Below are 22,820 nucleotides of genomic sequence, written 5' to 3' on the forward strand. Positions count from 1 at the left end.
TTATTTCCGTGGCCATGCCTTAATTCAGGCTCTTCTCTCAGCCTAAAATGTCTGCTATGATCCAAAGGCTGCCCCATCCTTCAAGGCCCAGCTCATAAGCATGTTCTCAAGAATTCTTTCCTTCGGGGGGAGAAAAGAAAGGATATAATGGTTAGAAGATCTCTGGTGCAGAGTCTATTCAGAATCCAATAGCCTCATATTGTGGTGGTTGTAATTCAACTCTCTGAAAGCGCAAAATTAGCAAAAAATAAACATATCATAATCGTGGACACAATAGTGCATCTAGTGTGGTGATACACTGACCTCATAAAGTTTTCCAAAGACATAACCGTATACCTTCTAAAACATGGGATAACTAACCTTGAAATCCTCTTGAATTTTGTAAATCTATAAAAATACTAGGTTGCAGATATTATAATATAGTATCCTACTATATCTTAGATTCATAAAATATATGAATTCAAAGTATTCCTAGAGGTCATCAAGTCAATGTTCACACCTCATGCAGAATCTCCTTGATAGATGGTCATCTGATCTCTACTTGACCTCTACTTAAACACTTACAGGAATGAGAAACTCATTACTTCACAAGATGTCTCACAAAACACCTGTGAATTATTAAATGTATTCATTCATTCAATATATAGTTATTGAGAACCTACTATGTGGCGGGCACTGTTTTAAGTATGATGGAGACACAGTGGCAAGCAAGACAAATAAGATCCTTACTTTCATAAAACTTACATTCTATTTGTAAGGAAACAAATAATAAGCAGGTAAGTAAGTACATAAATAAAACAATTCTAGATTGTGATAGGTGCAATAAAGGGGAAAAAAAGGTTATCAGTAAATAATAACAAAATGGGGGAAGCATAGGGGCTAATACTAGATTGGTTAGTCAGGGAAGACCTCTTTAAGGAACTAACATTTGAGCTAAGACCTGAATAACTACAAGGAGCTACAATTTGCAAATATTTTGGAGAACAGTGTTCCATGGAGGAAGAGGGAACAGCAAGTAAAAAGGCCCTGAGGTAGGAGTGTGCTAGTGTGCACTAGGAACAGCAAGGAGGCCAATATGGCTGGACTGCAGAGAGCAAGGAAGAGTGGTAGGTAATGAGCTGAGAGAAATAGACAGATGCCAATCATGCATGGCCTTGTAGGTCATAGTTAAGAACTTGGTATTTATTCTAAAGGCAGTGGGCTGTTCTGCTTTCTAGGATGGTATATACCAATGTTATCCCTTTTCTATGTGACAGCTCGTTACATATTTGAAGACATTGCTCATATCCTCCCAAGTCTCCTCTTCTGCAAGCCAAAGTCACCAAATTCTTGAACCATTTCTCCTAGATTTTTTTCAGATTCCTTACTATTCCCATTGTTCCCTTCTGATTATGCTCCAGTTTGCTAATATCCTTCCTAAACTGTAGAGTGGCACATATTAGGTGAGAGATACATGTTACATGAAGGAATGAACAAACAATATTCCATGATCAATGCAAAGTACAGTAGGATAACTTCTTTCTTTATACTGGACGTTATGGTTCTATTATTTTAACCCAAGTAGCATTCATTTCAAAAGTAATGCATTTCATTTTTCAATGCATCAGCAGCCTGTTTTATGTATATCAAAGATGGCACAGAAGCTAATTCTCATTGGTATATGAACCAGAAACCACATCCATGGACCCTCATCGATTTTGCTTCATAAGATGTTACCATTTTATACTAAAATAACATGGTAGACAGATTGCAAAAAATGGCTCAAATTCTTCACCCATCACTGGATCCATACCTTTTGCTATAGGACTTTGCAGTATTTGCCCAATCTGGGCGAGGTGTTCTTCCCCATCTCTTCATTTTCACCTTGGACATGAAACTTCCTTCCCCTAATTGAATGTTAGCAAATTTGACACAAGCAGAGACTTTGTTCATTTATGCTTGCTCTATTAGACCCCGCCCATCATCATACAAACATGCCCATGCTAGTATGCTGGAGAGACACTAGAGAATATGGAGAAGAGCCAAGTCATCCAAGCCAAGGCAATCAAAAAACAAGCCAGTCCCCAGGGGACTCACAGATGATTGCAGATGCATGAGTGAGACCAGATAAGACCAGAACTGCTGTGCCAACTCATTGACTCACAAGCAATAATATGCGGTTGTTGCTTAAAGCCACTAATTTTTAAGGTGATTTGTTATGTACCAATAACTTGCTGATTAAAAGAGCTTTCAGTCTATAGTGTTCGATCATAAATCCCCTTCCTCCAATACCTGTATGAACATATATACATGTTCCAGCAGAAGAGTTAAAACTTTGGTATATTGGTTTTGGAAGGTTTTAGATTTTGGGTCTAAAACATCATAGGGATAATGGAGTTTTGTGTCTATGTAATATAAGTCATATTCATTTAGCTAAGTAGCATAACCTCTTTTGGACTCAACTGAATCTTCACTCTGTACAGCACAGGACCTTGCGTGGTATGTAAAATGTTAAATCAATCAAAACCAAAACCAAATGCTACATATACAAAGCCTACATCTGCTTAAAATGTGCTTTTTCTCTATTTTGCCTCATATCTACATGAAATTATGGACCAACTGCAGAGCAAAAATGATTTCTTGGAAGAGTTGTGTTTCCCATTGTGTCTAAGGTAATAGAAAGCATATTACTGCTCTGCTAAATCTGCCTGCAGTTGACTTGCTGTGAATTGCTACAGTAACGAAAAAGAAAATCATCATTAGGGTTCAAAAGAACAAGTTGTTTCATATAAAGTTTACATTAATCTGCAGACACACCACACCAGAAAACTCATTTACAATTCCCAATAATTGGTTAGGACCCATTAGATGTTTGTATATTTGGATTTACACAGTTTAATATGTTTTTTTCTTTTGGTTGGTTATTTATTTTGTCTCATCGGAGAAGAAATTTAAGACAAATTAAATTCAATCTTGTTGGCAGTGATGTGTCTGGACTGTAATAACTGACTTTTTTAAAACTACATGTTACTAGAAAACAAATAAAATAGGTCTATCTTGAAGATTCTTTCTGCCTATAAAAATGTGGAATGTGCCATAGAGAAATGAGGACACGTGTACTCAAAGTTTGTGAAAAGTACATACATTTTATTCTATATTACCTTAGGATCACACAGAGGGTCATGAGTATGATGCTGAGAGAGGCCTTTGAGAAGGGGTTATGAGTAGAGAAATCATTACTTAGAGTAAAGACATAGGGTATGGAAGGGGATAGCTAGGTTCATTCTACTGCTCTCCTACCTCAGATTGGGGAATCCTGGGAAAACTTCAGCCAAGATGCTATAGTAAAGATAAGGACATAATTCTACTTAGAATTCTACCTGTTTTAGAATTCTACTTGAGAATTCCACATGACTAGCCCATTTCCCTAGGCCATACTCTATTCCTTTCGCAAGCCCAGTTCTGGGACCCAAGTTATTCCTAATCAGGAATGATTTATGAAATGTAGTTTAGTATTCAAGCAGCCCATCATTAAACCACCTTTACTACTGGTTGGGTTCTGATCACATGGGCCCATTCTAGTAACCTAACTTCTTGCTAAACTTCTCTATGCCTCAGTTTCCTCATTCAGAAAAATGGGATGGTGTGAGACATAAATAAGATAATGCACATGCCTGGCACATAGCAAGAATTCAATAAACGTCACCTGCTACTAGCTTATTCCTATTACTAGTGGTGTGGTGGTTAACTGGCTCTCCAGGGGGAAAACAAGCCCTCATTTGTATTGTTTGCTCATTCTCTTGGTACAAATACTCCCACCATACCTGATATCAAACAACTAACATGAAGTCACTGAACATAGAGTTAGGAAGAGAAGTATACACCATCAGCTCTCATGAATCAGTATGAGCCAGCTACACCACATCATTGCATGACCAAGACTCTACCTTGGAACCCACTTCAAGCAATTTTCCCTATCTCTTAATCCTGATAATTGTAAAACTTTGGCCCTATCTTTCTCTCAAACTAAAGTTCCATTAGTGAACCCCAGCAGTGACCTGAGCACATGCTATCTATCCACCCTTTCTGTTTGGAAAATCTCTGCTCATCTGGGTCTTGGCATACCTCCTGCTCCCAGAGTGTCTGTCATCATGTTGCACATGCCTGTCAAACCACTCTGTCCTTGAGGGACCGCTCTAATTACATCCATCTGATTGAAGTACCACCATCTTCTAGTTATGGCTGTGGTTGGGGTTTTATCTGGAGCCAAAGACAGGGCCTACAGAAATAGGAGTGCAGTTTGGGACCAGGGACCAAAGTTCACTCATCCACATAAATAAAATCTATTTCCTTGGTCTAATTAGTACTTTATTTTCACTATCTGGATGCCAAACACCACTTCTAAGTACTAGTGGTTGAGTAGGCCACATAAACATGGCTGGAGTTTCAGGATGCTATAGACATAGCCTATTCATAAATAAAAGAGAGGTAACATTCATTTAATGAACAAATCACAACATATAATCACACTCAAACCACTAACACTAAAGCTGGTCCATCACATAAAGTAAATCAGTGCCAATAATTTACTCATACTCTCATAACTGGCAAAGCTAAAGGCACATTGATGCAATTATCTGTGCAAGTGACTAAGTGATCCAATTATGTGTATAATTATGGCACAGCATTAATGCTGATAATGATGGGAAAGATGATCCCATAATGACTCAGCCAAAAAAAAGAAGGGGGTAATTTGATTTGGAAGACATGAAGCCACTGAGAGCATCTGTAGGAAACTGATAGCTCTTGGATATTGACATGACAGGGGTCAAGGGGCAGAGAAAAGAACTTGCCCACTGAATTTTATATTTCAGTAAATACAAAGGAAAGTATAGACCTTACATAGATTATAAAATAACAAACATTTAGGACCCATTGAAATTCATGCAATAGGAAATCTGAATCTGATCATAAATAGTCTTGTTTTAACATCTTGAAAGATCTCAGCAGCATCATATGCTTATGAGTTTCCCCCTGAACTATAACTACAGAAATGCTGAGTAATTAAGAGGCTTCTGGATTTCTATCCTTCATGGGGATATAAGCTTATATCCAGCCTGGGGCATCTCTTAAGACCCTACACTAAAAGTGATGAAGCTCAACAAAATCTGCATAAAAAGAAGGCTTAGTATAGAAACACAACTGAGTCTCCCCCAAACAATATTCAACTTCTCCTATTTACACCACAATTTATTGTTTCCACATGGCCAATCTCCTTCTTCATTTATCTGGCTAGCCACCCTAGCCCTGAGGCTAGATCACTTGCTTGCTTGCTGATTCTTCTATTTTATTGTTTATTAAACAATCTTACTGAACATCTATAACTATATGTTTGGGATTAAATACATATGCACATATGTACATATATACCAGGGCTTACTGTCCTCAAAGCACACACAAATCTAGTGGAAGAGACAGACAGGTAAGCAGCCAATCTTAAAAGAATGCGAGGAGTTTCATTTTGGGGTTATTATCAGGTGGAAAAGGGGCTCAGAAGAGAAAGACTAGTCTAGATTAGGGAAGTCAGAGAAGGTTTTCTGGAAGAAATAACACCTGAGTCAAAGGACAATTCAGACAATAATGCAGCAGTGGACAAAGCAAAATGCTTGCCTCCATGGATCTTCAGTGTAGGGAAAGACAAATAATAAAAATAATATATATAATAATAATATATTAGTATCTGGTATGAAGAAAAATAGAGCAGGTACAGAGATAGCATAATAGGGTGAATTTTAGAAAGGATGCTCAAAGAAGGCCTTGCTGAGATATCTGAGTAGACTTGAATGACGTGAGGGAGCAGGACACGTGGCTATCTGAGAGAGGAGTATTCTAGGCCCTGAGGCAGGAGCATGTTTAAAGAATGTAAGGACCAACAGAAAAAGCAGTGTAGCTGAAGCTGAGTGTACAAGGATAAAAGAAGTAGAAAATTAAATTAGACGGCAAGCCAAAAGTCAGATCATATAGGACCTTGTAGGCCATGACAAGGTGTTTATTGTTTTGAATTTTTCTTGAACCTCAGGTGTACAGAATTGAATTAATCATAATTCTTGGTTCAGGTTATACTATCACTGCTTTATGAATCATTCTTTTCATGTATTTATTTTAGTGTCCTAATAAACATTCATGAGCCCACTGCCTAGCCCTCAAACTGGAATATTACCTGTATTTTTCTACTATCCCACCCCCAACAATCCCCTGGAGGTAGCCACTATCCTGAATTTTATGTATACCATTCCCATCCCTTTCTATTAATTTTGTCAGGTATATGTGTATTCCTTAAAAATGTCTTCTTTCACTTGTTTTTTCATTTTACAAAAAGAGTATCATATTCTATGCTGTCTTCTAAGTTTTGCTTTTTTCACTCAGTATCATATTACCAAGGTTTACTCATGTTGTTGCTTGTAGTTGTTCATTCATTTTCACAATATAATATCCCATTATGTGAACATTCCACACGTCATTTACTCATTTTCTTGTTAATAGTCATTTGGGTGATTTCCCAGATTTTGCTATTACAAACAATGACACCACAAACATTCCAGTACATCTCCTTGGGCACATGTGCTAAAATTTCTCTTGAAATATATCTACCGTTGATGCTAGATCATAGGATACGCAAACGTTCAAATTTACAAAATAATACCAAATTGTTTTCCAAAGCTGTATCAAATTATATTCCCACCAGCAACGTAAAAGAGAGCACACATACACATCCTCTCTAACATTTGGCATTTCCAAGATACCTAAATTTTATCAATTAAATGGATGCAAAATGGTATCCCATTGTAATCCTGGTCTGTATTTCCCTGAGTATAAGTGAGGTTGTATATCTCTTCATGTTTATTGGCCACATATGTTTCCTTTTCTCTGAAATACCTGGTCCTAATTTTTTCCCTATATTTTTTCTCTTGGGATATCTGTCCTTGTTATTGGTTTATAAGACTTCTTTATATATTCTTGATATTAAGACTTTTTTGATTATATGTGTTACAAATACATTTCTCCCAGTATGTAACTTGTCTTTCAATTTTGTCTATGGTGTTCATTGATGATCAAAAGATCTTTAATTTATCAATCATTTATTTTATGGTTAGGGCCTTTATGTTTGTTTCCTCACTCCAAGGTGTAAAAATAATCACCTATATTTTCTTTGAAATGTCTTAAAATTTTGCTTCTGGCATTCAAGTTTTAATCCTCCTAAAGTTGTTTTTTTTTTTAAATATGGTGTGTTAGGTATCAATTTTCATTTTTCCCCATTTGTACAGTTTTTCCAGCTTCATTTGTTGAATAGTTCCTCTTTTTCCCTGTGATCTGCTATATCACCTCTATTTTATGTCAAAGTTCATTACAAACATAGGCCTGTTTCTGGAATCTCTATTCCATTTCAATATAAATGTGTCTGCCCTTGTTCTGATTCCATATTGTCTTTGTAACCTCATTTGAGATCATCCTTTTTTGCCCAACATCACTCTATTAGCAATCAAAATATTTTTTAATTGGCAGGCCCTAGAATACCCTTCTTTTTATATACTTCTTTATAAGGTAAATGCTTTATATATATCACTGGCGGCATCTGGCCAGGTCATGGCAAAACCCCAATGTCAGATTCATATAACACACACACACACACACACGCATATATATATCTCACATAATACAGGCTCTATCTATACTCTGGATCATCTATCACTCAAATTACCTACTGATTTGATTATAGCATGTGTTATGGTAGAAGCATGTCTGACTTTCCATCCTTTGTAATCGAAATTTTGGCATTTCAGTTCCTTCTTGCTTTTCCCCTTCCTCTCTGTCTTTAGCATGACATCTTGGACAACAGCATAGCCAGAGAACAGGTAGAGGGATATATTTTGTGTTCTTGAAGAATTTTATATAAGTCAAAGTTTGGCAAATCAAATTTTATTTGAAATATACTCAGGGAGCTCTCTGCTTAAGGGAATCCTATGGTGAAAGCATTTATAAGGATCACTTCTTCCAGTACCGCTTGCCTCATTGACCTCTTTCGTATATCTGAATTTTCATATAACATGTTTTCTTGTAGTGAAGTACCCCTGTAGAAAAAACAGCAGTCAGTCTCAATGAGAAGAACAAATGATTTAATTTGGTTTGGATTGCTTTGGTGGAGGTCAGGAGAGAGTGGCTTAATTAGGCCTAATCTTAGTCTTCCAAAGTTACAGAGAGCTTTGGTGATTACTAAGCCTGACATCATATGTCACTCCCCTCTGTTGGAATAGTAAATAGTACAGATGCAAAGTAAAGAATAATCACTTCAGAAGGATTCTCCTCAGGACAGGTAATCTCAGAATGACAAAAATTTAGAAGAAAATATTCACAATAAAGTGATTAGAAAAACAAGCCATCCCAACTATGACCTATTTTGATATCTGAAAACTGCCTATTCCTGAATTCTACATTGCAGTGACATTCCTACCTTGTTACCTGTGGCTAGATCTTTTAATACCAATTGCTCACCTGGATGCCAGAGTGTTGTCTGTCATTATACTTGCTGGACACCACACTTGCCACACATCTGATAGCTCTGTCCTCTGAATACCCGCCGCACACCATTAGAGGCTTATTCCGTCTGCTAGACCATCCAGTCTCCCTCAATCATGGCTGACCCTTATGTGGTCTACAATATCAAGTCAATAATATCCTGTTTCTTATTTTTTTTAAACCTTATCACATTTGTCTCTCTTTCACTTTTTTTTTCAGGAAAAATGACCCTGCTCATTCCATATGGGTAGAAAAAATATCTTTGCCTATAAAGTGATGAACCATTTATTTTCTTCAGAGAACAAATGTAAATGCCTTGCCCTTTATTGTATTCAGGACCACACATACAGTCATGTAATGAACAACATGCCCAACTGTAGAGACCCTGAACTACCTCCCAAACACCTGCAGGTTAATGTCCAATAGAACCAGTAAACCTGAGTGAGCGTTGTGAAGATGGTTAGCTATAATTAGGCAAGCAATTCCAAGGGACACAAGCCATGAAAACTCAAGATGACTGTGGTCCCCTGGTGTGTAAGTGAATGACACATTTAAATATAAAGTACCAAAATGGTTGATCACAGCAGGAAATTCATTAAGTACAATTAATTATATTTTTGATAACATAAGATTCTTAGAGGAATTAATCAACTCTAAGAGGATCTCAAAATACAACCAAGTTGCAACTCCACTTATTCATGAACGTGTGTGGAACTCAGTTGGTTCGGACTATAAATGGTATGAAATTTTAAAAGCACAGTTCATGCAATGCCCTTAAGAAACTTCCATTCAAAATCCCCTCCAAAAATGTCTTCCTTCCACCCCATCGCTAGCTCACATGGCTTTTATTTTCCCCCAACTCCTGTTTCCCTCCAAGTCCTTTATTATATAACTTGGTTTAACCTCACTTTATAATATATTCCCCTCCCCCTCATGTCCTTCTCTTTCACTCTTCCTTCTTTGCCCATTCTGTGGCTATACCTCACAAAGGTCTGGGAACCAATCTAGCAAAAAGAGTCTTCAGGAAGGCATAGTGCTTAAGAGGAGGAGAAAAGTATATCAAGACTCTCATGTTTGTAATTTTTTTCTTCATCACACATGCAGTACAATTCAATGCATTTCTTAGAGAGTAACTTGGAGTACTGTGCCTGCAAGTAGTTGCTGGAGAAGCCTGGGCCTAGTTAGGCTAGTGTTGGTAGCAGCAGTTCAAATATCCATCCCTTGGGGCTGGCCCTGTGGCCGAGTGGTTAAGTTCGCGCACTCCACTGCAGGCGGCCCAGGGTTTCGTTGGTTCAGATCCTGGGCGCGGACATGGCACTGCTCATCAAACCATGCTGAGGCAGTGTCCCACATGCCAGAACTAGAAGGACCCACAACGAAGAATATACAACTATGTACCAGGGGGCTTTGGGGAGAAAATGAAAAAATAAAATAAAATAAAATAAACAAATAACCATCCCTTGACCAAAGACAGCCTGGCATTTTATGTATTTCTAGTCTATTTACTTCACAATAACTTTTAAGAAAGCTCAATGATTTTGAATAAATTTGTACACTAATAAAGGGCATGTACATATAAAATAAAAAGCAATAAATGGCATCAAGCACAACCAAAAGTTTATTTAGGGGGAAAATTTTGATAAATAAGCATACTTCTAGACTTACTGCTGTGAGAAGGCAGGATGACTTCTGATCTGGACAAATAATTCAAGTCTTGATTTTTCATTACAGAATGTCAAATTTGCCATCTTTGGTCCTATTGCAGAGACTGCTAGTTCCCCCAATATCCGTTTCCCCTTCTTCCTTTAATACCTCTATGTTTCAGTAGGGCATATGGTGATCCACATTCTTCAGACTCCCTTGCAGCTAAAGGTGTCCTTGCAACTGAATTCTGGCTAAAGGCATCTAAGCAAAAGTGACATAAAACTTTTAAGAAGTGCCAGTAAAAGAGGAGGTGTTCCCCTCTTTGCCCCTTTCCCACGTCCTGCAGCCTGGAACAAGGATGCATTGTCTAGAGCTAAAGCAGCCACCCAGGACTATGGAATGACCTTGGGAATGAATACTGTACACAACTGAGCAAAAAGATGGACGGATCCTGATTCTTGAGACTGTGGAGCATCTTACCAGCTCCATAACACCCAGATCCAGTGTCTGACTTGAGTTAGAAATAAGCTGTCTTGTTTGAGCCCCTTGTTGTTTGGATTTTCTGCCATTGGCAGCCAGAACTAACTCTAAATTAAACAATTCACATCAACAAAAACTTACGTATCTCCCTTCAGTCAGCAATACAAAATCTCTCCAGTTGAGGCACTTGCCAGATGGCTCAAGCTTAAATCAATATCCATCTAATTCCTGCCAAAAGCTTAGTTAAAACAACTAATAGTCAAGAACTGAATAAAAGACATGCTATTCATCCATTCCTCAAGGCCTTCTACATTATCTACATTCACTTAGATCACCAGAAAGCAGTAGAACTTGGCTTCAAGTTTAGTTCTCTGAAAAAATGTTTTAAGTGAGGTATGAGTTAATAATATAGTCTCTCATCTGGAGGAGACAGGATCAAAAGGAACTGTCTATAAGACCTCATCACAAAGCAGGAGAGTTAGCTGAGTTCCCTGCCGATTCTTTCTGTGTTGGCTGGATCAGGATTACCTGTGGAAGTGATATGTAGGACAAACATAATTTGTCTTCTGAACCAGCACACTTTTAGGAGTGAGAGAAGATACTATTAATACATACATCAGGAAAACAGGCATAAGCCAGGACTGTCCCAGGCAAATACAGATGTATGGTCACCCTGAATAGATAGTTAGCCCTCTCAGTCAAACTTAGACCAAGTGGGTGTATGTACTTTTTTTACTAAAATATCAGTGGCATGACCTTAAACACTACCTTAAATTCTTATATTGTCACCAAACCATTGAAAACCAAAACTACCAGGAAAAGTGATCTGGTCAGTCACCAAAGCCCAAATTAGATAGATTTAGTTGCAACTTGTAAATATAAGGGAATTATTTCAAGTTTGAGAAAAAGAGACTTACCATATGTATGACTGATGCAGTGTAGAGATTTGAGCAATTATCTACAACAAACTATGTAAGTTCATTCAAATGTTAATATTTTCATTTAGTTGCTATTCACAAACTCATTCAGAAGTTACTCACTACATGCCTGATTGTATTGGTGGGCAATTCTAAGCAGGATAAAACGAAGGGAGGTTCTGCAGCTCTTGGCAGCTACACATATTTATGAAGTAACTTTCTTTTTTCGTACCTTTTTTCCTCTTCCTTTTATTTCTTCCTCCTTATTTCCTTCTTCAGACAGATCCAGTTTGAGCGTTTTAAACTTTTTAATTTTTTTAATGCTACCTAGCAGTAATCTGGTTATGACCTCTTATCACCTCTGTCTTCACAGAATAAACACAAGATTATCAAATATGCTAGATGGGTTATCTGACTTTGGACCTATGCTCCCATAGATTGGTGCCAACTTTGTTTTCCTTTTAGCCTGCAATATGGCAGAAGCTCATTGGTAGACACTAATGTACATCTTTCTGCTAATGAATCCATCAACAACAGATGTAGTTTTGTTGATTCTTACTATGTATTATCAGCAACCCTTGATTCTATCCATACATCTTTGGTAACTATATTATCTAACATATAAACATACACACATACTTCTAAGTATTCTGTGTGCACAATGTTTTTGAGTAATTGATTCTATATTTAAACAAGTCTTTACACAGAGGCCTATAAACCATACTAAGGTAAATGCACAATTCAAAGCATCACTAGTTTTTGCTTTGTTTTGTTTTGGTTTGGTTTTTTGGTGAGGAAGATTGGCCCTGAGCTAACATCTGTTGCCAATCTTCCTCTATTCGGTATGTGGGATGCTGCCACAGTATGGCACCATGAGCAGTGTGTAGGCCTGCACCTGGGATCCGAACCCGTACATCTCAGGCCGCCAAAGCAGAGCATGTCAACTTAACCACTACGCCACAAGGCAAGCCCCACCATTAGTTTTTTTTTTAAGCGTCATTTAGCAAATATTGATACTGGATGTTAACCCATTTGACAGCTAATAATTCATTGTTTGGAAGTAGAGGCCTTTATAGAGCTTAGGCTCCAGGCTCACAGAAAGAGAATTTAATGGGAAGTATTTTCTGATGCTTTCACTTTAAAATGCTCTCCTTTCAACCCCAGCCTGTCAAGTAGTTAATGATCATATAACAAATGCTTAAATGCACTATGAAGATTGCTGTTTAAAGTAAAATTACAGTCAATCTTCTGGTAGAGCAAAAATCTTTCTTGAAATGGGAATAATCAGCCCCTAATTCATATGTTTTGAAAAAGTTTTATATATATGGTTTCTGAAAGCTTCACTCTTCCTTCAATTCAGGCTAATGGGTATTTACTAAGTGCTTAGAATAATCTTTCCTCCTTTTCTCATCTAAGTGGGAAGAGGAAACTTGCCCACTTTGGGTCAGGTGGCAATCCCTCAAACAATCCACTGTGGCCAACAGGTGGGATCACATTGTACTAGCACACTGATTCCTGTGGAAACCATGTCATTTTGCGTGGGATAGGGAGAGAATGGATCCTCAAAAAAGGGGTGTTCTGGGCATAAGAATAGATACCCACTACAGCATAACATACAAAAGAAGCTTAAAGCATAGAGCTTGTCTTTAAGAAGCTTACAATTTCATTTTCCTATTTCAGAGATTTTAAAATTAAAACCTCAGAGTAGAGGGCTGGCCACATGGTGTAGTGGTTAAGTTTGGCAGGCTCTGCTTCGGCAGTCGGGTTTGTGGGTTGGAATCCCAGGAGTGGACCTATACCACTTGTCAGCCATGCTGACATGGTGGTGACCCACATACAAAATAGAGGAAGATTGGCACAGATGTTAGCTCAGGGCTAATCTTCCTCAAATAAGAGAAGAGGAAGATTGGTGGCAGATGTTAGCTCAGGGCCACTCTTCCTCAGATAAAACAAAAAATCAGAGTAGAAAGTGGCAAGAATCTTGACCCTTCAATTAGGAGAACCAAGTTTAGGCTCTTCCACTACTTAAGGGCTCCAGTTCCTTATCTATCAAAACAAGCAGGTTGTACTAGATGATTTTAAAGTCTGTCATCTTTCCTACCTAAGGAAATTGCACCACCATCCACCTAACTGCTCAATCCAGAAATCTAGGAGTCACTCTGAATTCTTCCTTTTCCCTCACTCTCCAAATCTATCACCCCTCTCCACCAAAATCACTCCCCATAGTCTTCCTCATCTCAGTATTCAGCAATTCTAATTCCTTCTAGTTTCTCAGACTTTAGAATCATCTTTGACTATTTTTTTTCTCTCACAACCCACAATGTCATTGATCAGTAAATTTTACTGACTTTACCTTCAAAATTTATACAGAATCCAACCACTTCGCAATACATTCACTACTACCTCACATATCTAAACTGCCATCATCTCTAGCCTAGATTACTGAAATAACCTCCTAAATGGTCTCGATGTTCCCTCTCTTGCCCCTTTACAGTCTATTATCAACACAGCAGCCAGAATGATCCCGTCAAAATGTAAGCCATTATATGACTTTTCTGCTCAAAACCCTCCAAGGGCTTCCTATCTTACTATCTTAAAAGCCAAGGTTCTTACAACGGCCCAACATGAGTTTCCCCATTGCAGAACCACTCTAATCTCATTTCTTAACACTCTCTCACTCACCCATTCTACTCTAGACGTGCTGACTTCTCCACTGTTCCTCAAAATACCAAGTACATACCTGCCTTCTGATGTTTTATTTGCCTAGAATAAATACTTCCCCCACATAACCACATAGGCTGCTCCCTTGTTTTCTTCAAGTACCTATTTAAATGTTGACCTTTTTAGAGAGCTTTTCTCTACCACTCTCCATGAAACAGAAACCCCAAACCCTTTATGTCTTACTCTGCTTTATTACGGTCCATCGCTCATCACCATTGGACATATTGTATTTTACTTCTTTGTTTAATGTATGTATTTTCACACTAGACTATAAGCTCCATGAATGCAGGGATTATATTTTGTTCACTGCACTATCCCCAGCACCTACAACAAGGCTTGACACAGAGGAGACACTCACATATTTGTTAGATGAATGAATGGATGAATACAGTTCGTCAGCAATTCCTGTCAGTTCTATCTCCAAAATATATGCCAAATTAGCTTCTCTCCAACCAACTCTTGCTACCTAAGTTTAAGCTCCTATAGTTCTCACCTGGACCTATGCACTAGTCCTCTACCTGGTCTTTCCACCTCCATTCTCAGTCCCCTACTTTTTTTACAGAGCTGTCTTCTAACAATGCATATCAGATCCTATCCTTTCCTATGTAAAACTCTTCAATGGCTTCCCATTGCTTTTAGGATCAAATTCAAATTCCTTCAAAGCCCTGCATGATCTAGTTTTTGCCAAACTTTCCAATCTCATTTTATTTCATTCTTCTTACATTTGAATTTTTCCATTCCTAGAAAGAACCATCTCAGTGCTTCGCAGGTGTTGTTTGTTCTGCCAGGATATCTCTTCTGATTTTCCGTGTTTCAGTTTGTCATCTCCCCAAGAAACATCTCTGTTTCCTATACAAGCAGGACTCCTTGTATCATTGTCTCACAAAGAATCTTCCTTTTCTTCTTCTTAGAACGTGTTAACCTTTGTAATAATAATTATATTTGTATGCTTAGTTGTTTAATGCCTGCCTGCCAAGCTTCTCTAAGCTCTATGAGGTCCTTGTATGGACCTTATTTGTGTTGTTCATCACTATACATCTAATGCTTAACAAAGATTTTGGAATATATTGAAGAAATAAGCATGAAATGACTTTGTCTAAGCCAATGAAATTTAAGCCTACATTGCTTGTTAACGTATATATCTAAGTTTCTCATTAAGTTTCCAGTTTTGAGATTGAGCTCCAGATAATATCTCATAAATATAAAGGAACCATTGCTTTCTTATTTGACCTTGCTCTTTGCAGGTAAATAAAGAACTTTCTGGGAAGGAAAGTGTAGTACTTGGGGTAACAAGCAGTTGAAAGTCTTAAACTCTTCAGTCAGGGCCACTTTTAGGATGGGGAAAAGCCTGGGAAATTTTTCTGTGGGGTTCCTGGCTATATAAACAATTTGATTTAAAAATGGATGACAAAATTAATGGGCCCATGTGAAGCACAGTGACTTATCCATGAAGATTTAGAATGATGGGTAGAAAAGAGGCACTTTTATATTTATTTCTTGTCTAATCTATACACATGAAGATTCTTCTAAGTGTTTGGGCTCCATCTCTTCATGTACTTTATTGTCAAATATGCCATTCTTGGCTAATTTCATATTGGCCACCATGAGAAAAACATAGCAATACTGTTATAATTCACAGTCATGGTTCTTCAGAACCTGTTTGTACTGAAATGATGTTGATTTTCTTCCATCTGCAGTTCCTTAATACTATTTATTCACTGTTGATAACATCATTATTTATGATGCTATATCATCCATGCTCTACTCCCCATTAATGCTGGCTTCCAACAACTTTTTCAGAAACTGTTACTATGTTTCATTCACAATTAAATGCCTTGCCCATGGTATGCAGTAAAATATGAATGATAATTTGTTGTCTGGTCATGTTAAATTTTTACCATTTGGAGTTTTATAGCATAAACTTGAACAACATATCTTCCACCCATGTCTTCTCTTGAATGCTTTAGGCCACAATTATTGCATTCCTAGTTTATGACTGCTTCCAACATTGACTGCACCCCTGACTTTCATACATCCCATCAGCTGGGAGGATAGGCAAGGGACTCAGCGGCAGAGTAAGAAGAGTGGTTCTATTTGTGCAAGAAATGTCTGTCCCTCATCTGGCACAGCTTAAGATTGGCCTCAGAGAACATGACATCACCACACCAATCAGAGCCAAGAGAGGACATCAATAGGAAGAACCTGTTGGCAGTGCAGAGCAATGGTCTCAAAAGCCCTGAGAGGAGATGTGAGTGACCATCCACAGAGGACTGTGTGACACATGACACAGAGCTTGTGGAAAGGGGTGGGGTGACAATCCTGGGTGCCAGCAGTGATGGAGAGGGATAAAAGATGCCTGCAGTTATCCTCACTGCCCTCTGGTGATATAGGCAGAAAGCTAGTTCACAGTTGGAATGCAGATGGGAAAGAGCCAATGCTTAGGTCAATGGTGCCCTAAAATCATCCTGTGTTCAATGTGAGAGTTGTTCCAAACCCACATCACAGTACCAGTCTGGCAGCCCAATCATGCCCAATCCTAGGAGAGAAATACTTCATCAGACAGTGGGAGCTATCAGTTTACCAGGTCACTCTCTTGGGGTAGGGTATCATTCACAGGTCTGTGAAAGGATTTCATAGGAATAAGTCCTTGAGCTCCTTGGAGCATCTGGTCAACCCCAGGCCCAGCATGGAGGAGTAGATAGTGCCCTAAAATGGAGAAACTCGGGGACTGAGATTCACACAGGTACCAGCTCACACTCAGAGAAGCTCATCTAGACAGCACGAGAATTGCCTTAGACAATTTTGAGGAAGGTACTTCAAAGCACAGGGCTCCCTGAGGTGTGGGCCATAGCAAAAGCCATACTTGCCCAAGTTTAACGGGGTACTGTGTTCAGCACACATACATACACACATACACACACACACACACACAATGGCTTAATTTTATTTATTCTTTACCTTTCCCTATTTCCCAATGGCAAAAATATTCTTCATGGTGGCCAATTTCTTCAGCTAGTCCTTTGACCAGTAGCCTGAAGCAAAGCCAAAACACTTTCATCGTACCACTTAATCAGTAAATAACAGCAATTTTCTGACTTTGTGTACATTATGTACTATGCCCAAGAGACATTAGTTTAGGGTTCCATTGTAGGTACATATTACAGATCTTTTATATTGTCTTTTAGGAAATATGCCAAAGGTTCTAATGAAATGACTGGCCATCACCAATGTCTTCCTCATTTGCAACTTTCATGACTTCTTTTCAGCATGCAATAGTTGGACTAGCAAAACTGCTTCTTTGTTCACTAAGGGCCAAGGACACAGAGATGGTTTGGTAAAAGATATCTACTGCAGTTGAAAAAAAATACAAAAGCAAAGCAAATGAACTAAAAAGCTTGGGCATCCCAATCAGATTGCTTTCTATCCAAGATCAGTGCCTTCTCAGTAAACTTATTTTTATAAAATGTTAAGATTAGCAGAAAATCAAGCTGTCCCTTTGAGTGCATTTTCCCTTCTTGTCTAAAGCCTGTGAATTAAAGCCACTATTTTTGGTAGATTTGAAAATAGGATGTGGGTATTAGAAAAGATGCCATGGTTTTGCTTCTTGAACCATTTGAAAGGAAGTGCTGAGGAAGGCATCATTTTTAGTGTGCTCTTTTAGCGACTTGGGAAGAATTCGACTGCTTTACTGCTTGTGAATACATAGGCCCCAGGGCCCTGTATTCTTAGGGTAAAATGAGCTTTGGGACTTGAAGAGCCTCCACAGAGGCCCCTTTTATTGCTTCCAAACTTCCTCTGTGATTAAGATCCATCCTAGACCTCAGCAGTTAGGTAGCTCAGACCCCCACATCTGCATATCTGCTAGCCAATTTCCTATCTGCTTAGGGGTTCCCAGACAAGTGCTAGAACTGGTGGTTTTATTCCTTTCAGAAACCAATTGTAAGGTTGACATCCGGAATCTATTATAATGAACACCTTAGGTCTGCTACACAATGGTCCTTTGCAAAGTGCTTTCTCTTTTAGGCAAAGGCAATTGTGGCTTTAGAAAGTTTTCTTTTCTTCTGTATATATTCTTTAATATACTATGAGGACAGGAGAAAAGTAGAAAACTTGTTTCAACACAAATGAAGGAAGGTTAGCAGGGTGGTGGGGGAGGGGGATGGAGTCCACACTTTGTTATACAAGCATCTGGATGCTGTGAAAATCCTACATGGTTAAAAAAAGAAAGAAATTTTGTATTCCACATGAATTTCTATGCCTCACATGTGAGTCAAAGATAATAAGAGGTAACTTAGCTTTCCTCGCAAAGGCAAATATAGCAGCAAGTTTCCTTAAAGGACTATTCAGTGATGAAAATGCTAACTGCATTTCATTAAGGAAAGCAGAATTCACTAATCTATGATTAAATTTTAACAAGGATAACCAAAGGGTTTCCGATTTCATTGAATTATAAATTAAAAGATCAACTTTCCTCTCTTAAACCCTTAAAATCTTGTTTTCTTAGAATGTGTCTACACAGCTACTGAGTCACTGTTTGCAAGGGTCAGCAAAATAAGCCACAGACCATACTGCCTGTGAAACAGCCTCACTACAAGAGCAGTGGAGCACTTGGTTGCATATGTATACAAGACCAAAGTCTTATTCCGTCTTCCAAACTGATGGTGATCTCATCCCCGTTGCCACTTGTAGAACAGGGTGGATAAAGAGGTCAAGGCCATATTTCAACCCAGCCACTCTGGCTTCTGTCCCCATGTCTCCAATAAAGCAGCTCTGGCAAAGAGTCTCGGTGTCCTCCTAATTTCCAATTTAACTGGACCTCTCAGCTGCATTTGAGATTACTTCCCATTCCTTCCCCCTTGAAACTCTCAGCCCTTCGCTCTGGTAACACTCGTCCCTAATTTTTTGCCTTCATGCCCTTTTACCGCTCTGAGTTTTCTTACTTCATTCCCCTTCCTCTGCCTACCCTTTAAATGTTGGTGTCCTCAGGGTCCTGTTTTCAGTCCTCTTTTCTTATAGTTTTATACACTGTTTTTAGATAATCTCGTCTAAGACTATTTCATCAACTACATTTTCATCAACAACCACGTATTTATATCAGCTTGCTAAATCAATCTTGAGACAGAGATAGAGATATATCACACAGACAAACAAACTTGACAAAGCTTGCTGAAATGGACTCAGCACCGCCCCCCCCACCAAAAACCCCCACACCCATCCTCTGGTAATCCATCTTTCAGTTAAAGGTATCATCATTCCTTCCAACCACCCAGAACCATCTGTGATTCCATCTTTGACCTTAATTGTCTGTTCTTACCCCTGTGAATCAAGAGCAAAGAGGACAGTCCTCTAAATTCCATTGAACTCCATCCCCTCAGACCCTCCTCATCTCCTTATTAAAGAAAAAATGATTCTGACACTTGTTAATATAGTAAGGAAGACTTTATTCAAGACTATTGCAATAGGGGTACCGTAATGGGGGGAGAGATCAGGCTCAACTCTAAATATAGCAAAGATAGCTGGGCATTTATAGCTAACGAACAGAGTGAAAGGGTCAGTGGATGGAAATTAGTAAGAGGAGACATCAAGGGTGAGGGCATTCTTACTAAATGGACTAAACAGGATTCTTGCTGAAGGCGGGCCAGGGTGACCAGATATCAAGAGTGAGGGACGCTGTCTAAACTGACTTAGCAGGATTCTTGCTAAAACTGGACTCAGTAAGGGTGGACATGGAAGTCCAAGGTTGGAGCTTAGTCAAGAATAGGGCTCCGAGCAGCCTAACTAAAGTTTGGTCAATGAAAGAGTCTTTGTCGCTCTGCTCCGATTTTGTCCAGGACCTTGTTATCTCTTTCCTTAATTGTTGCACTAGTCTTCTGACTATGCACTCTGCCTCTAGTCTCTAACCCCTAAGATCTCTCCTCCTCTCTCTAGCCAGAGAGGTCTTTCTAAAATACACATCTGATCAAGTCACTCCCCTTCTCAAGAATCCAACTTCAACAGGTCCCCACTGCCTACATATACAATTCAATCTCCTATATATAAGAACAACACAACAGTTACAACTTACTGAGAATTTACTGTGTCTCAGGCCACATGCTAAACACCTGACAAACATTATACTTTGCATAAATTAATCCTCACTACAATCTGATGACGTTATTACAATTATCATTCCCATTCTACAGGTAAGGAACCCAAGACACAGAGAGATTAATTAACTTGCCCAAACTCACATAGCGAGTAAGTGACAGAGCCCAAATTTGAACCAGTTCCATCTGATCCAGAACCACAGGGTTATATAGCTGTTATCATTCAGCATCTTGCCTAATCTGTCTTTCCCACTTCATTGCCATGATGCTTCACTACATATTCTCAGCACTCCAGACACCCCAAACTACTCATCATTTCTCAAGGACACCATATGTCCATCTTTCATGCTTCTCTGTCTTTATACATATTACTTCTGCCTGGAATATCAAATCTCATGGACTGGATGAAATTTTACTCATTCTCCCAGATCTAGTTCAAAAGTCATGACCACTGTGTAGCCCTGCCCAACCTTCCCAGTTATGTCATTCCCTCCTGTATGGAACCATACTCTCCTGTACAACAAGAGAAGGGAAGCTTAATGAGGACAGAGACTGTCTTCTTTATTCACTGCTATTTCTCTGGTATCTAGCACAGTGCCTGACACATGGTAGGCAGTCAATAAATATGTGTTGAATGTATTGCTTAAAAATATCTTTCTCATAGCACTTATAACACTACACAGGAATTATTTTATAGGCCCATCTTTCATACTATACTGTAAGCTCCCAGAGTGGAACCACATTTTATTATTGTCATATCCACTGTTCCTAATGCAATGTCGGACTTATGGAAGGCATTTATTAAAAGAATAAATGTCTGAAATGCATGCCATAGAGAGTCATTCCTTGGAATCAGGTTTTGTGTTCCTAAAAATTTCTTTTTGAAATGAAAATGTGCCTGAGGGGAAGAATGGAAGCCACACTTTGGCAATTATCAGGTATTAGGACCTTAGCACAGATTGATTTGCCAGATTGATTTTCAACGTGACAACTGCCAGCAGGTAGGTACTTGGATAGGACAGAACATCGTGCGGTACAACATGTCCATAACAAGGGACGTGGTAGAGGTCCCTGAGCTGTCTAAGGGTTGCCTAAAGGCACTCAACATCTTGAAGAAGAAGAAAGGCCAGTGTGCTTGTAAATGTCTCTATGTATAAGGTGCCGGAAAGCGGAGAGTGAAGCAGATGGTCAAATAAATTGGTTGCTAGCTGGATAAGAAAGAGGTTAGTCTGGGAAATTCACAGATAGAAAAAATGCTCCTAAGATTTTGCCATTCTGAACAGACAACTCTTACACGGAAACACATAGCACACTTTGAAGAATAGATATTAAGTGGATATTTTGAATAGAGAGTCAAGTATCTCCATTTTCTTAGTGCTGGCTCTGGATAGGGCTTTGTGCCACTTTAGGCTCCGCATATGATGAGCACTCAGGCCCTGGACTGCTGGCAAGGGCCCCAGACTCTGCTTGAAACCAACAGGGCCATTGACACAGTCTCTGCTCCCTAGAAGGCACATATCAAAAAAGCCCATCTTGACATTTACATTCCTTAGTGAACACCTGGAGTTCTTTGGCTAGAGGAAGGAAAATGGATGGAAAAACTCAGGTTTCAGCCTGTTCAAGAATTAGATTTATCTGATTATACAGTCTTTCATGCAGAGTTAAAAACACTTAATGGGTCTATTTTCAAAGCTTCTTTTCATTGATTTTAGGAAGAAGTACCTTTCTAAGGCTCTTTGCAAGATTTAGCTTATTTATGCCTCAAGCAGCCTTGAGCATAAAGTTTCTGAGGAAGAGAAAAAAATAACTATGTAATTCTCAGAAGCCTAAATAGATGGGCCAGAGAGTGAAAATTCAAGAAGTTGCAAGTTGTTGTACCAAGAAATCTAGGGTGTCACAGGAAGCCAGGGCTAATCCCAAGTGCTCTGGAAAACAGAATCAGGCCTGCACCTCAGTGAAACTAGCAGCAGTCAAATGTCCTGCTGGTTTAATTTGAGGGCCAGAAAGCCCTTCCTTACTTTCCTTTCTCCTACTCTAGAGCTTTCAATTCCCATCATTATAGTCAGTCTTTTTCTTTGGGGTAAGGCATTCAAGCGAAATGGAAAAACCCCTGGGAGCATGGAAACATTAACTTCTTATTAGATTTAACTACTTTAGCACCGATTCACTTAATAGCTACCAGGGGAACACCCTGGGAAGAAGAGAGTAGGGCCTTGAAGGCACAGGATCAGGTGTCAGAATAAAGAAAGGGAAAAGTTTAGAGCAGAGCCTCACCAGGGTTTGGAACAGGCCTGGTTACCTCAAGCAGCCCTGGTTAAACCGGAAATGGCGCAAGGTCCCTAAACAACTTCTGAACAGGCAGCAGTGAGCCACCCAGAGGAAAGGTAGGGAAATATCAAGTACCATGAACATTTCTTGA

The sequence above is a fragment of the Equus przewalskii genome, chromosome X (genome assembly GCF_037783145.1).
Source record: "Equus przewalskii isolate Varuska chromosome X, EquPr2, whole genome shotgun sequence".
NCBI lineage: Eukaryota > Metazoa > Chordata > Mammalia > Perissodactyla > Equidae > Equus > Equus przewalskii.